Raw genomic sequence first — 10950 nt, 5'->3', positions numbered from 1 at the left:
AGCTCTGGGACCTAGTAATGTTGATGGGCTTCCATGGTTCATGTGACAAATAAACTTCTTTTTCAAAGCATAGATGAAAAACGAAATACAGGTAGATAAGATTTCATAAGTTTCTCCCATCTCAGTCTACTTCCTAAGCAAGAACTTCAACACCAACTCTGAGTACATGTTTCCTTAAATGTCATATTCCGTGTATTTAAAACGACTCAAAGCAATTGTATATCAACTTACATCATTTGGTTTTCAAGAAGCTTTCTCATAATAAGCTCAAAATCTCCCCCATAGACTAAACCAAAAGCTTGCTGCACAAACTTGGGCAAGATTCAAAATATAAATCACAGGTGCTTGTCAAGTTCATGTAAGCATTTGAAGGCTCCCCAGGAACTCATGCAGAGAAAACCTTCCTGGCTCCAAGAGGCGGAAATACCCAGCTCTGATCAGTGTGTGGGTCCCATTTCCTTCTGCACTTCTCATTAGTCCTAAGCAAAGCTTGCCTCCTTCTTCTTCATAGAGCAGCAGCTGAGTGTGACAAACACAAATTAGGCAAAAACAGAGTCTTTAACCTTGTTCAAGGGACATCTTGTCTGTACAGATTCATTTACCTCCATGAAAAAATAAACAAAAGAGTCAGCCCAACACACAGCTCTCTCCAGACAATATCTTCCCCAAGTACTCTAAGACTCAGCTGTCTGAAATGTCACCATTTGTCACTGGGCACAGAAGTCTCCTATCTCCTGAGCAATGACTGTGGAGTAATAGCGCTAAGCCACAGGGCCAGCTGCTGAAAGGTGTCTCAGAGCTGGGCATGGAAGTCTCTAGGGCTATACAACACCCTGGTAAACCAGGTATGAATGGTAGGAACTCAGAAGCTCCACAAGTTAACTACTCAAATTCCCCAGCTAAAAAGATACTAAGCAGAAAGAAAAAAAGTGGTGGGGAAAAAGGAGGAAATTAAAAGAGATCACAGAGTTAAGATCCATAGGAGTTTCCACAGAGGTCTTTTATCTTGTTTAGTCACTATCTGCTAAATGAGAATGAGAATGAGTTCTCTCTACCCTTAACCACACAGAAGCAGGAGCAGCCAGAGGAGAGTCAAGACTTCACTAGGTGGAAAGTTACTAAAGAAAAATCACCCGACACTGCTATCTTTGGTTTGAACCGTCTCTTTAACAATTAAAAATGTACTTTCCTCCTTCTAAAATCAATGGCATTATTTGTAAAATCAGAGAATAAAAGAAAGTAGAAATCAGGAAGAAAAAAGAAATATTTAAAAGGTTTAAGATAAAGGAAAGAAAGAGAGAGAGAGAGAGAGATTGAGATTGATTCTCTTTAAAAAGAAAACAATAGAACAGCCCCTTTCAGGGAACTAATTCTCAGTACAATGACTGTTAACTTTACCCACACTTAAATAAAGCTAAAGCTGACATTTTTAATTGAACTATTTTTATTTCTCTAGGATAAAAGAAATCCAAGGACATAAAAGCCCTTCCCTTTGGCATGAGCTTCAGCATTAATGACATAGATAAGACTTGTTTATAACTCCTTAGAGAAGGAAGCTAAGTGACTGTACCACTGGTCTCTTTGCATATGTTATTCCAGTAAATTCTAGGAGTGATTTATTAGCATAGTCAATATTATCTCTACTTTATACAAAGAAACCAAAACTCAAGAGGCTGACTGAGTGAAGGTCACACAGCTGGAAGAGCAAGGATTTGAACTCAGACTGCAGAACCCTGGAAATTATGTACCATCTATTTATTCCACACTGCCTGCGAGCCTGAGCACCTGTGTCTCGAGAACGTACCTCCTGTGTTCTTTTATTTTGTAAACTCAAATTTCATGTAACCTAACAAAGACTTGAAACTCTGACAACCTCAGCTATTTTAATCTTAACATTAATACATTGCTAAACATAAGAATACTGGGGATTTTTGCATTGAATGTATTTCTTAGCCAGCTGCTAAATTGCTAAATAACATCAATTTGTTCAATTCAACCTCACCACTACACTTCAGTAACTCTGGCCAAGGTGACGACTAGTCCCACATTGTCAAATCCAATTGTCAAAACAGTGCTCATCTCACTTGATCTGGTCAGTAACATTTGACACTGTTAATTATTTCCTCCATTTTGAAAGTCTTTAATTCACTTGATTTCCAGAACATTACACTGTCTGGTTTTCCTTCTGCCTCCGCTAATAATCCTCTAGAGTCTCCTATGCAAGCAATTTTTCCTCTTCTACCCTCTTCTCTATCCACATCTACTCCCTAAGTGATTTTACCCACTGCTTCAACTTCAAATACCATCACCTGGATGCCCTAGTCACAAACTCTCCCATAAGCTCCAGCTTTACATTTTGAATTGGTGAGACGTCGTCCAATGGACATCTAACAGACAGCTCAAACTCCACATAACCAAAACAAAACCCTTGTTTTTCCCTCAAATCTTGATCTTCCATCAATCCTTCCAATTTTAATAAATGGAACCTCCATTTATCCAATCGCTCTGACTAAAAACTCAGGAGTCATCCTTAAGTTATTTTCCCCTTACACACTTATATCAAATCCAACAGTAATACTTTTGGATCAACCTTAAAATTTTTTGTCTAGAATCCAAACACTTCTCCATTATCTACTGTCATTTTCCTAATCCCAGATACCACCATGTATTCAACTGAGACAACCCCCACTTTCAGAGTGTATTCCCAACACACAGAGAATAAAATCTAACTCCTTGCCTATGAGTTTCTACATGACCTTGTTCTGCCTGCCTCTATGATCTTATTGCCCATTCTCCCTCCTTTTTCCTTTTTACTAATACATCTCTTCCTGTTGACCATCACACTCACAAACTCATTTCTACCTCAGGGCTTTTGAATTTGTTATTCCCTTTGCCTAGAATGCTTTTCCACCAAATTCCATGATTCATCCTCTCATTTCAATGACACCTTTTTAAAAATGTTATTTCTTTAAAGAGTCCTCCCCTAACCACCCAAATCAAGGATATCTTTCTCCATCATTGCCCTACGGGGTACACTGTATTTGATTTCACTGGATATATTCCTAATATATTACATATTTTTTGTTTATTCTCTATCTCACAGTATGAGACCACTTTAATATGGACAAAGACTTTGCTGTACATGTTCTCAGTGGTATTTATAGCATATAGAACATGCCTAACACATATTAGGTTCCCCAAAATATTTGTCAAATGAATAAATGAATCAATAAGTTAGAGTAGGAGAATATAGTTGGCAAAAGGAAATTGGTGAGAGAAAACATTGCAAAGGCAGCCTAGAGTCAAGTGACCATGGGCCTTGAAGACCACAGGAAATAGTTTGAATTGTACTCTAAATGCAGCAGAAAACCTACATAGGATCTTAAGGAGAGACAAAACATCATCTAACTAATGTTTTACAAGATGATTGACTGTTATGTGGAGAATGATATATGCATGATTTCATGCAATTTCTTGAAAATCTTGCACATAAAATTTTGGCAAATTAAATAGTATTCTTAAGGCATTATAGTAATCCTGAATTTCATAAAATAAAGAATCCATGGTCCATGGAACTGCCATCTATTTTATGGGAACAAATTTTTCTCTTAATTTGGAATAAGAGCGGAAACAATTACAGCTATGAACTAAGATTTAAGAGAAAAAAATCTTAATATAGAGAGAGGAAGAAGAGTTACACATCGTTTTTGTCCCCTGCAAACTTATAGACCTAAATCTTTTTTTATTGCTTGTTTGAATGAGGAGAAATACTTCACATTACTCTCAGACTTTTTAAAGTTACTTTTACCTCAAGCAGGTGGAAAATAACATATATGGATATAGAAGCAAAAGCATAGTATGAAAAGACCAAGAGAGAGAATTATAAAACAAAGAAAGTTGTCTTCAAAAGCTGGACTCATTTAAGTTTATTTTATCTAATCAGAACAATATATCTTCCCCTAGAATAAGAATGAAGGCATGTAGCTGATTAATAAATTCAAAACAAACATTAAGCTACACAGAAGAAATATAAAACATTACATGTTCTTGCTCTGTATTGTGGCAATGGGGAGCCATATTTTGTGATATTCCACAATCTCAAATGTAGTTTAAACAGAAATGGCAATATCCCAGGCCTATTTATGTAGCCCCCCCCCTTTTTTTAAATCTCCAGATTTAAAAAATAAACAGAGCGGTTACTCTAAAAGGAATCCTCAAGATTGGGAAACTGAGGCAACAGTATGCCTGAGTAGCATAGGAAACCTGGCTAAATAATAATAAAAATAGGCCTCGGACTCCAGGTTCTTGCCTTCCCTTGCACAATTCATATTTCCTTTAAAAATGTTTACATGTATAAGATGGATTCAATTAAGATAATGGAAGAAACCAACTCTAACCCCATGAGTCGTGCACACAAAAATGTGAAACAGATGAGAAGTTCATTTGTAGTCAGTTGTGTTTCAGAGGAAAGAAAGAGTAAGACCCCACCCCCACAGAAAAGATGGGTGGGTTTAGGCAGACATCCTAATTAAAGACTAACAAACCCAAACCAAAGAGGATACGTGCATCTGTGAAAAGAAAAGAGGAAGTTGAGCAAATGTGGGTGGCATGTGAGATATGAAAATGTATTTGGAGGCTCATCTATGACAATGACAATGTTTTTGCACAGAGTAGAGCACAGAATAGAGAATACAATTCTAAATAAAGAAAAAGTGGAAAATGAAAATCTGGATTTTTAAAAAATATTTTCTCCTCAAATGAATAACAATCTCAAAGTTAAATGCTATTGTATTGACTGTAAGATCCTTGAAGACAGGAGCTATGTCTTACCACTTTATTTTTAATTTCGACTATCAGAAAAATCAATGAATAGTAAATAATAATAATTAAGGAGGAGAAGCAGAGAAGGAGAAAGAAACAAAAGAAAGTGAAGAAAAACAATAAGTGTTATTATCAGAGGTCCTATCCCTATCTTGTAATGAGAAGTAAACAGGTAAAAAAAAAAAAAGAGTCCACAGAATTTGGGGGCTTTCTTCATTTAAATATTTGGCAACTATATAAATCGAAGCAAAGATTTTAAAGTACACACTCCAATTGCAGCTTTGCAGATCGGCACAGGATCACGATTTCTTTCAGAGCACAACAGAATCAGGATTGTGCACTTGCAGATCTAGGTGAGACAGGAGATGGGAAAGAGAGCCCCGTTTCACTACACCCTGCAAAACTTCCCACGGTCCCTATCAATGCCCTGGCTCCTCCTTTTCCTGATCTTCCCTCTCTATCAAAATTCTGCAAGGTGGATGGAAGGGAGCTGTCACATCACCCCTGGAAGCGTTTCACTCACCCCAAAGATTCTTTACATACTGCTAAGAAAATGACTGAAGGAATTGTTGATCCTTGTGAGAAAAAGACAATTCCATTCCTCTGGACCTGCAAATATACCCAACCAAACTCTGTAGCTGCCTGTATTGCTTAAATAGGATTTGGCACTGTAACCTGCCAGATAGTAGACTTGGTCTAGCTTTTACTTTTATGTACAGATAAGTGTACCCTTCTGTAGTGCATCTGATGCTTTTGATGGTAATAATCACTCGGAGGGATTTGGTTAATCTAGAATAATAATTCTATCCAATGAAGCATCATTCGTGTCAGGAGGGACAGGAATGATCAAAAGATTCTGAAAGTAGGATTCTGGCTCAGCAGGTGAGCCTGACAGGCCCTGCAAGTCCAGGCGGGCATTGTTCAAGGTACACTGCCAGTTAATTAATATATGAGAAAGAAAGGATGAACTGCCCATTCATGTAAGGTACCAGAAATGGGTTCTATGAAAACAAGGTGCTATAATGATCTGGGTCGACATACTCAAGCAGGGATTTCCAGCTAAAGGGACCAGATTAAATAAATGTATTTATCCCTAGCACCCACTAAGCCTTAAAATTTAGAAGGATAAAAATAATACCAATTAATAAGAACACAAGGAATCGTAGATGAGACGATATGTCAATAAGATTTTAGAAGATAGAAATTCCGAGGACTAGTCTTAACTGACTCAGTGGAGTCCAGAAAACAGGGTTCCACCTGCATAAGTCAATTCTCACCTCACGTCCCAGCCAGTCAGGCAGGGATGCTGGAGGGGGCTGATAAAACAGGACTCATTGGAGTCATTGTAAGAAACAGGTAGACTTCCAAATCCATTCCCCGACTTTTTCAGCTGGGTGACTGTTCCCTCCCACACAGACAGTAGGCAGGACTCTGGAGAAGTTGGACCAAAAGGCTCTTCTGGGGCAAGGGTGAAGCACCTCACTGAAAACAGGAGATCATTCTACATTTCACATAGTAAATGTTTTAATGTTCTTGCTGTGTGAGTGAACAAAGGTTCCCAGCTCTGAATTTGCAACCTGGGTGAGGGGAGGGTAGAAGGAGAATAATTTATAGGGACCAGTAGATATAAATTATCATATGGGCAGAGGGCTCTGTCTTCCTGGGAATCTTACAATGGAGCAATTACACATTTTTCTTAGTCAATAATTAAATAAAATCAGGAGGAAATGTAACAACCAAAACTTTTTAGCATGTCATTTTTAGTAAACACTTTATAATAGAGAGTTTTAAACACATACAAAAGTAGAAAGAATAGTGTAATGAACCCATTACCCACATTCAACAATTATAAATTGCAGCAATTATTAACTTATGGCCTATTGTGTTTCCTGTTTATTCCCTTCTTTCCCTGACACTTCTTTCTATCTCTTATTATTTTGAACCAAATCCCACTCACGAAGAGGTCAGTGTGTTCCTCCAAAAAGTAAGAAGTATTTTAAAACTGCATATATCTAGAACCAGCATATAGCTAAACAGTCCCCATTTGCCTCCCATCTGGCAACCATAAGTTTGTTCTTTGCATCTATGAGTCTGTTTCTGTTTTGTTTGTTCATTTATTTTTTTTAGATTCCACATATAAGCAAAATCATATAGTTTTGGTCTTTGACTTATTTTACTTTGCATAATACCCTCTAGGTTCACCTATGTTGTTGCAAATGGTAAGCTTTCATTCTTTTCTATGATTAATATTCCATTGTATATATGTACCACATCTTTATCCAAATGTCTATCAATAGACACTTAGCTTGCTTCCACATGTTGGCTATTCAATATGAAATGTCCTTCTTTGTCTCTTGTTACAGCCTTTGTTTTAAAGTCTATTTTGCTTGATATAAGTATTACTACTCCAGGCTTTTTTCATTATCATTTGCATAAAATGTCATTTTCCATCTCTTTACTTCCAGTCTGGTTGTGTTTTTCGATCTGAAGTTAAGTCTCTTATAGGCAGCATAGGTATAAGTCTTATTTTCTTATTCATTCAGCTATCCTGTCTTTTGATTGGAGCATTTAATCTATTACATTTAAAGTAATTATTAATAGATATGTAGTCGTTGCCATTTTATTATTCCTATTTTTGATCTCTTTGACATTTCTTGATCCCTTTAAAATTTCTTGTAATACTGGTTTGGTGACAATGAACTCCTAGGAACTTTTTCTGGGAAGGTCTTTTTCTCTCCTTCAATTCTAAATGATGGCCCTACTGGGTAGAGGAGTATTAATTGTAGGTCCTTGCTTTTCATCACTTTGAATGTTTCATGCCAGTCTTTTCTGGCCTACAAAGTTTCTGTTGATAAATCAGCTGACAGTCTCATGGGAGCTCCCTTGCATATAACTAACTGCCTTTCTTTTGCTGCTTTTAAGAGTCTCTCTTTGTCTTTAACCTTTGGCATTTTAATTATGCTGTGCCTAGTTGTTGGCCTCTTTGGATTCATCTTGTTTGGAACTCTCCGTGTTTCCTAGACTTGTGTGTTTATGTCCTTTGCCAGGTTAGAGAAGTTTTCTGTCATTATTTCTTCAAACAGATTTTCAATCCCTTGCTCTCTCTCTTCACTCTGGTATTTCTATTATGCAAATGTTGTTATGCTTGATGTTGTCCCAGAGATTCCTTAAACCATCTTCTTTTTTTTTTTTTTTTTGCTGTTCTGATCGAGTGTTTTCCACTACCTTGATTCGATCCTCTGCTTCATCTAATCTGCTGTTGATTCCATCTAATGTATTCTTCATTTTAATTACTATATTCTTCATTTTTGAGTGGTCCTTTTTATGGTTTCTATCTCTGTGTAAGTTTTCACATACTCTTCTAAGTTCATTTAGCATCCTTACAATCAGCATTTTGAGCTCTGTATCTGGTAGATTGCTTGCTTCCATTTTGTTTAGTTCTTTTCCTGAAGTTTTATCCTGTTTTGTTTTGTTTTGTTTTTTCTTTCATTTGGGATAAGTTTCTTTGTTTCCTCTTTCTGGCTTCCTCCTTGTGTTTGTTTCTATGTATTAGGTAAGGCTGCTATGTCTCCCAGTCTTGGCAGAGTGGCCTTATGCAGTAGGTGTCCAATGAGGTCTAGTGGTACAATCTTTCTGTTCACCTGAGCGAGGTGCCTTTGTTGAACTGCCACTTGTACTGGGCTAATGGCTGCTTAGCAAGAGGTATAAGGCATGCTGAGACCAGCCATTGCTTGTTTGGGGTTTGTGGAGCTTTGAGAAATTTTAGGAAAGTCCACAGTGTAGGCCAAGGCTGGCAGCTTGTAAGGAACAGCCGCTGAAAGAGGTTCAGGCTGGAGCTGGTGCATGGGTTGAGTGTGATGAACCGTGTCAGTCAGGTGCTAACACCCCACCATAGAAATTTCTTGTGTTAACACAGTGAAAGCATGTGAGTGAAGAATATACTGTTTTTGTGCGCATAGATGCTCTCATTTGCATTATGATCCACTTCATGATCCAAATGTTGAATAGTAAAATAAAAATAGCTTTGAAGTCAAGTACAATCCTTGATTTAATTTCATCTCCTCCATTTACTAGACATGTGACCTTAAGGAAGTTAATCTCTCCAGCTTGGTTTTCTCTTTTAAAATAATTAACATAATAATATACAACTACATCTTTGACAAGTGGATTTAAAACTTATTTTAAAATGTTCAATGAAGTGCTTAAAACATTATAAGAGCTCTAAAACTGTCTTTCTCTTTCCTTTCCACCAAAATTAAAAGTCAAGTCTAACTGAAATGTCACATCTATAGCAATGAGCAACAGTGGAACTTTCCCATCTTCCAAATTCTCTCTCTTCTTCCTTCCCACTCACTGCTCACCAGGCTACCTGACCTCATCACTCAGACTAGAAACCATACAGTGGTGCTTCTACCATAAGGGCTCAGGGATTTCACTCTTCATTTCTACCTCCTTAGCATCCACTCTGGGCCCCACAGATATAATTCTCTACATCATAATTTGCTACCTATTATCAGTGAAGAGATTGACTGATGTCTTTAATTTCTCTGAGCTCTTTAGAATCATTTTTTTGATGAGGTAGCTGAACTTAGAATGGAATCCACACCCTTATGACCACCACTCAACAGCCTAAAGAAGCTGTAAAACTTACATTATAATATCCAGGATGTTTTCTTTCTTTAGAAACAAATCATTGGCTCTGAAGCAAAGATAGTTATCAGAAATTAGAATGATAATGGTAGAAAGGTCTCTGCAGAGTAAACAAAACACACAATGTGCTGGTGCTCTAGGCTCTCTATTTTAATAGCTAAACTGTGATATAAATAATCAGCTCTAATAGGACAGTGCTAAACTTGCATTTCTGTCTTCTCTTGCCTAGAGAGAATGACTAACTTGGGCCCAAGGAGCACCAATTTCTAGTTTCCCGGAATCACCTTGACACAACTCTTACTACATCTTTCATACAGAGAACCCTCAAAATGTTGGTTTATAGACAGAAATCATGAAAACCCTCAGAAATTTTATGGCCAGCACTGGGAGAAAATATGCTAAGGCTGTCACAGAAGTCTCAAATGCAAGTTCCTTTCAGAAAAATTTAGCAGAGAAACACACTGTCATTGTTCTCATCATTTATCCCTCCAGTAAACAAGATGAGCCAAAAGCAATCCAGACTAACCTAGCTCAGCAGGACCTCCCAGGTCATCTTTCTTAGAACAAAGCCCTTCTGGTTCCATATTGGCAGAACAAAACTGTTATGATGAGGCAGAGTGGCACTGGTAATTCGATCCGAATCAGATTCCCAGGACCCCAGCATGACAGCATGAGGGAATCCATGTGAACCTGCTTTAACTGTTTGAAAGAACAACTAAAAGTTTTGTTATTGATACTTTCAGCTGCCTTTATGTTCCTAATATTTGGCTGGATGTGCTGGATTGGTACAGAAAGATCAAAGACTATTCTTCCCTTGAAAGAGTCCCCATTGAGGAGGAAACAAAAACCTCCCAGTAGCCAAATGCTTGTGTTCATTTACATTCCCTCTCCCTCTTGCATCTTCTCCTTTCCCCCAGTGGGGTGGAGATCTCACAGAGGCCGCAGTATTGGTTAGGCATAATTTAATGAAATGGGTTTCTGTTTGTAAGCTGGTAAACTGAGTCTTTTGACAATAGTTCTTAACTGAGGCTTAATTTGTAGTTCCATTCACATCTCTTTAATTTTATTTTTACAGTTCAACATTACCAAAAAGAACAAAATACAACAGACATCCGTGTATCTATAACAGAAATTTAATAAATTTGAACATTGTGCTATATTGGCCTCAGAATTTTATTTTTAAAAATATGACATTATTGTTTCAGCTATAACCTTCGTCCTCTGTCTCCTTCCCTTCCCACTCCCCAGAAAATCGATATCCTGAATTTATCCTTCCTTTTTAGCATTTTCAAGTTTTGTTTTATCATTTTGTTTCAATATTACTATTTATATAAATGCTACACATTTTGCACATTTTGCACTTGCTTTCTTCATTCAAAATTATGTTTTTATTATATGTCAGTTGTCTCTATAACTTGAAAATATTTGTTTTCAAGAATTTTTCATGTTATTTCATATAATTTAGCTCATTCAGTTTTA

Source organism: Pteropus alecto, unplaced genomic scaffold (genome assembly GCF_000325575.1).
Source record: "Pteropus alecto unplaced genomic scaffold, ASM32557v1 scaffold72, whole genome shotgun sequence".
NCBI lineage: Eukaryota > Metazoa > Chordata > Mammalia > Chiroptera > Pteropodidae > Pteropus > Pteropus alecto.
Note: the sequence above shows the minus strand (reverse complement) of the source record.